General features: G+C 44.3%; 1 pseudogene; it reads left to right on the plus strand.

Annotated features, from left to right (window-relative positions):
* The first annotated feature begins 239 nt into the window (after positions 1-239).
* LOC117020262 (probable ATP-dependent RNA helicase DDX53) lies at positions 240-2,119 on the plus strand (annotated as a pseudogene).
* Positions 2,120-6,673: the final 4,554 nt, after the last annotated feature.

Raw genomic sequence — 6,673 nt, forward strand, 5'->3', positions numbered from 1 at the left:
GAGTGTCCCTTTAAGTTTTGCATCAGAGGTGCCTGCCTACCTCACGCTACACCCAGATCTGTGATTGGTCAGGACATCAAAGCCCTTTCATGACACCACATCAGATTCCCTGGGTAACTGTCACATAGCTACCTACTGGTGATACGAACCGTTTGGTCAAGAACCAGAAGAGAATGAGACTTAAGGCTACATCTTCTCCCAATCCGGGGTAAGATAGAAGCCTGCACCATTACACAGCAATGGCCGGGGCCCCAGAGTGGAAAAGGGCAGAGCCTAATCCAAGAGATCTCGGGTCTGGCAGGAATGGCAGGGGCGGCATACGTGGGAGAGGCAGGGGCTGGAGAGCTTCCTCCAGCCACCTGGAGCCTAGGGCCTCCGGGCCCCAAGAACCACCTCTCTGCTTTAAATTAAAGAGCAGTATGATCGGTGTGGTGATTGGTCACGGCGGGTCAAAGATAAAAGAGATCCAAGGTATGACAAAGACCAAAATACAGATCATAACAGGTGATTCTGAAGCAGAGGTAAAAATTTTTGGCCCCAAGGACAAGAAAGCAAAGGCCAAAGCAGCTATAGAAAGTCTTGTTAAAAAACAAGAAGAAAGGTACAATTCAGAATCCCGTGTTGATAATGCTGAATCCCAATCCTCTGTTGAAAGAGACTTCAGCGCAGACAACGTTAGAGAACTTCGGCCGTTGATAGATTGGGATCACGTTAAGGCAGAAGTTGTGGAGTGGGAGAAAAGGAAATGGGCAGATTTACCACCAATTAAGAAAAACTTTTACATAGAATCCCAAGCAACAAGCTCACTGTCTCAAGAACAGGTAGACAGTTGGAGAAAGGAAAATTTCAATATAGTATGTGATGACTTGAAGGGTGGTGAAAAACGTTCAATCCCCAAACCGATTCGTGAATTCCAAGACCCTTTTCAGCACTATCCTGAAGTGATGAAAAACCTAGCAAAAGCAGGATTTCAAAAGCCAACGCCAATTCAATCACAGGCGTGGCCAATTGTTTTACAAGGAATAGATCTTATAGGAGTCGCACAAACTGGAACAGGCAAAACATTGTCTTACTTATTACCTGGGTTTATTCATCTCAATTCTCAACCAATATCTAGAGAACAAAGGAATGGACCTGGCATGCTAGTCCTGACACCGACTAGAGAATTAGCTCTTCAGGTGGAAGCTGAATGTTCTAAGTATTCATATAAGGGTCTTAAAACTGTTTGTATCTATGGTGGTGGAAATAGAGAAAGACAAAAGAGATTGCCAAAGGTGTAGACGTCATTATTGCAACTCCTGGACGACTGAATGACCTGCAAATGAATCAATTCGTCAATCTAAGAAGCATAACATACGTAGTCTTAGATGAGGCTGATAAAATGCTGGATTTGGGGTTCGAATGTCAGATAATGAAGATCTTATTAGATGTGCGCCCAGACCGGCAGACTGTTATGACAAGTGCAACTTGGCCAGAAACCATTCGTCACCTTGCACAATCTTATTTGAAAGAGCCTATGATTGTTTACGTTGGTACTCTGGATCTAGCTGCTGTAAATACAGTGAAGCAAAATATAATTGTTACCACAGAAGAAGAAAAACGTTCTCTTCTACAAGAATTCCTACAGAGCATGCTGCCCAAAGACAAAGTCGTCGTGTTTGTCAGCAGAAAAATTGTTGCTGATGACTTATCCAGTGATTTAAGCATCCAAGGCATACCTGTACAATCACTGCATGGCAACAGAGAACAGAGTGATCGTGAGCAAGCATTAGGAGACTTTAAAAGTGGACGTGTGAAAATATTGATTGCTACTGATTTAGCATCCCGAGGTCTCGATGTTGATGATGTCACACACATATATAATTATGACTTCCCACAGAATATTGAAGAATATGTACACAGAGTAGGGCGTACTGGAAGAGCGGGGAAGACCGGCATATCTATTACCCTTGTGACTCAAAATGATCGGAAGATTGCCCCGGAATTAATTAAAATTCTGGAAAGAGCCAATCAAAGTGTCCCAGAAGATCTTGTAACAATGATTGAACAACACAAGTTAGGCAAACAAGAAAAGTACACAAGAAAAAATTCCAAAACCTCTCAAGGAAGACCCAAGTAGTCTGGTTGATGTCTACATTGAAAAGTTGTACCTGGCTACTAGAAGATTCAAGACAGGGCTTTAAGGACATGTGACCAATTCTTAATACCAATAAGCTTTCAATATTGGGTATGTTCCTTAATAAAATCAAATGTTTTGAAAACAAGAGAGTGTGAGATTATGTGGGGAAGAAATAAATATGTGTTGGTTAAAGTTTCGTTTGTAGTATAGCATGCCATGTCCTTCTGTGTCTTCCCTGAAAGACTTGGTAGAAGACAACAGTGGGGCTTTCCTTGATTTAAAATAGTTGAAATGAATGGAAACATAGTTTTCATCATGCTATCCCAGTCAAAATACTGTTTTCACCTAGTGCGGCGCAACAAATCTCCCCCAAATTCCTCCACTACCATTCCCTAATATTTTTTGTCATAAGAAGATAACAGCCAAATCTAAAGGATCCAAACTTCTATTTTTTTCCCATATAAATGTGACTAACAGCAGGGTGTCTGACTCAGTGGGAATCAGATACTCATTCAAACTCTTACTAAACATTGATTCCAAATTGGAGGGAGGTCACTTGTCTTTAAAAACCTCACTTTCTTCACTAGTAAATTGCGATGATTGGGAACGGGAAGCAGTAGTGAGAAAGGGAGAGAGACAGGTGAGGTAAACTAGTTTGACTGTTGAGGATGACTTCAAAAGATAGCCAGGCTTTCTAATGTGCAAAGTTCAAAACTCATGGTTATCTTAGACCAGGACTAGTTACGTGGCGGGTGAAGGTGTTCTAATCCTATAGGTGTAATTCACACAGCTGTTAGTACAAGATATCTGATGTGAAAGGCTACTGTGGCCCCAGGCATCTTGCCAGTCCGAAAGCCTTTGGGATTATTCAACCCTCAGGAACAGGTAATTGGTGAGGTGGCAGGACCCCACCCAAGCAGGCTGTGGTTCAGGATGGGATTTTGTTGCCAATGGAACTTTGGAATGTTGGGGAGAGGAAACAGGATGAAAGCTTGTTGTGTGCACTGTTTCCACAAGAGTTGGGGCTTACGTGAGGCAGAGTCCATGTGGCACACTTGACATTACGCCGATGACAGCAAGGCTGATTCCAGCCCCAGTGGAAAGTGGGTCAAGGGTGCTGGTAAAATTCATGCCAGGATCAGGCCTTGTGGAGAAGCCAACTTTTGGTGAGTGAGGTAGGTGTGTCCGGCAAATCAGGAACTGACAGCCACTCACAGACAGGCCCAACAATCATCATTGCTGTGTAACTGCACCCGTGCAATAAGGTGGAGTAGTGTACTGATCATGAGCAAGGCTACATTAGATAGACTGAAATGCGAGTTTCAGCTCTTCTAGTTACTATTTGTATGACACCGGGGAAGTTATCTAACTAAGCCTCGGTTTCCTCTGTTGTAAAATGGGGTTACAATGCTATTTATCTCCTAGGGTGGCTGTGAAGGTAAAGTGAGACAGGTCACATCCAGTGCACATAATACCACGTCAGTAAATGTTAGCTATCCTTACCGCTGCTATGATTCAATTCATCCTTCCAACTCGGGGCACCGATTTTGTCACTGAGGTTTTGATCTAGGTGGGAAGATGGAGTGTTTTCCAGTCAAGTCTTTTCAACACAGTACACTGTGATGTAAGGCCTTGCTACTTAGTATGGTCTGCAAACCAAAGCATCACCTGGGAACTTGTTCAAAAGGCAGCAGCTCGGGCTCCATCCTTGTCCTGCTGAATCAGAATCTGCATTTTCATAAGACCCACCGGATAATTTCTACACACATTAGAATTTAAGAAGACTTGTATAATGGATTACCTTATGATTTGTATCCTGCTTTCACCAATTATTGCCCGCCTAAACTAGTTCAAGTTACTTAACTTCTCTGAGTATATTTCCCCATTTGTAAAAATAGAACAACTAATATGTGTTATCACTGTGAAGAGTCTATGAAATAACGTATGTTAAAGTTCTTACCAGTGCTCTAGCCGTGTATAGGCAGTGCAGCCTCTGATTACTAGGAGGTAATAATGACAAGTAATTTTCACGGCTCCAGATGTGGTCGGCTCTCGCTAGGCCTTTGGCTTTATAGGCCCTCACTGTGATCGTAAACCAGATAGACCTCAGTGAATTAAAGTAAATAATTCCTGTCTTTTTCCAGCTTGATTGAGGCATAACTGACAAACCAAATTGTACATATTCAAGGTATGCAATGTGACGCTTTGATATACATGTGTACTGGAAATGATTACCACAGTCTAGTTAGTTAACACATCCATCCCCTCCCATAGTTAACACATATCCCCAAGCAGTTAGACACTTGTTCTGTAAGGACCGCATAGTGATGATTTTTGGCTTTGTGGGCCCCACGGTCTCAGTCATGACTACTCACCGCTGCCCTATTACTGAGAAAATAGCTATAGGCAGTATGTAAATAAAAGGACATGGCTGTGTTCCCCCAAAATGCACAAAACAGGTGGCATGACACATTAGAAGGAAAAAAAAAAAGAAATTTGGGGCAGAGCTTAGCGTTCGTTCTAAGCCCTCCCCTCGAGGTCTTTGGGGTCCTTAGGGAGGAAGCAGACACCATCACAGTATTGGCTGTGTCTTGGAACTGAGAAGTATGGGTTGAGGAACTGAGAAGTATCACTTTCCGGTGAGCTGAGTATTGCTTCTCATTGACCAGCAAGGTTGTGTTTGGGCGTGGCTCTATTCCTGGAGCAACGTCTCTTCATTCAGTGTCTCCTCATGCCTAGAGCCTTCCTGGCCCTAGTCTACTCTTCCAAACTTGCCAAAGAGTCACATCATATTCCTCAGAAACAATCTTTTAACAACACGGGTCATGCATTGGCGAGGGAGTGGATTGTGATAAATTGTGTGTTTCCATGTGGCAGGCTTGCTGGGCCCCTAGCTTTGAGCAGGGAAGGACAAGGGCACAGCAGAGACCAGAGGGCCCTAGGACAATGGACCCAGCTGTAGAGTTACGTGTCTTGAGAGTTAGTAAGTTTGCGTTCAGAAAATAGTGAGAGGGATGTAATGTACAGCATAGAGAGTAGTCAATAATGTTGCACCAACTATGTGTAGTTCCAGGTGGGTACGAGACTAATTGCGGGGATCACTGCAAAAGTTATAGAAATGTCTAACCACTATACTGTGCAACTGAAACCATATGGAATCATACTGAATGTCCACTGTAACTTAGAAAATAAATAATTAAGAAGAAAAGACTCGGACTACCATTGTATCCAGAAGATTTGGGCAGTGGGTGGGCTCTTGACAGCAAGAATCGCTGGGCTGCAGTTTTCTTTCCAGGGGACTTGACTGAGACCGAGGCAGAGCCTGAGCAAGTGGAAAGACCAGGCTCCAGATCTCCAGGAAAGGAAGCTGGCAAGGGGCTAGGGGACCCAAGCCAAGGTGGAGCAAACCCAGTACTGGAGGTGAAGCCCAGGAATGTGGAATGGGTATGGCAGGAGGAGTCAGGGGGCAGCCTGAGCTCCAGGAGGCTCCTGGTACCACTAAGAGGCCTACTGTCATCGCAGACAGGCTGTAAGGCTTCTATGTCTGCTGTGGGGCACGGGACAATCAAATTAGGACCGGCTGGCACAAAGCCCTAGAGTTGTATATGCAATTTAAAGTTTTTCGGTATCGCTGGATGCTGCAGTTGCTCTGCATATTTTAAATGTCATGGCTTTGTGGAGGATGTTGCCTTTGGTGAAACACAGGGAAATACACTTGTGTGAGTGCCTGGTGGGCTTTTGTGGCAGTCAGACTGCTCAGCGAGTTTCTAAACAACCTATTGTACTGTAAAGGCTGGGTGCTCTTGGGATTGTGTATCAGTCAGGGTCCAGTGAGGAGGCAGGAACCTCGTCAGCAACACCAAGTCCTCACTTAACATTGTCAATAACTTCTGCGACTCTAAGCGAAAGAACACATAAGGAAACCAGTTTTACACTTTGCTAATTGATACAACGAGATTGTGCTCCTGCAGCATCTCATCAACGTTACAACGAAATGATGTTATCCTGCTGTACTGGAACAGGGAAAATCTGTACCTAGGAGTAAAGCATTGTTAACAAGGTGTACCATTGTTGACTAAGCCACTAACAGTGAAAAAGAAAACACTAAGGAATCAGGGAAGGAGAAAGTACCGGAAACAACACTCACCTCTGGGGCTAGGGAAACAAACAGAAGAGGTTGGAATACTTAAAATGTAACCCCTCAGAGGAGTGTTTCCATAGAGTGAAACCCCGATCTACGAGGATGGTTGTTTCGGGTGTTTCTGAGGGGAGAGTAATGAAGGGGTCCTACAAGGGTTGAAAAATCTGCAAACTGCATTCAGCTGCTGTCACGGGATGAAACTGCCACTGCAGTGGAGGAGTGTTGGTGGAGAAATCGTCCCAGGAGGCAGACAGGAAGGAGCAACTCCTTTCTCCTTCCTCTAGCCCTGCAGTCCCCTCTAGAGCCTAACTGGGCTCCAGCCAGCAAATCAGAAATGTGAATCCACATCACAAAGCAGCCCAGGGAAGAGGGGGCAGGTAGGAGTCGAGAGAGAGTGAATTGATAACCCACAG

This window comes from Rhinolophus ferrumequinum, chromosome X (genome assembly GCF_004115265.2).
Source record: "Rhinolophus ferrumequinum isolate MPI-CBG mRhiFer1 chromosome X, mRhiFer1_v1.p, whole genome shotgun sequence".
NCBI lineage: Eukaryota > Metazoa > Chordata > Mammalia > Chiroptera > Rhinolophidae > Rhinolophus > Rhinolophus ferrumequinum.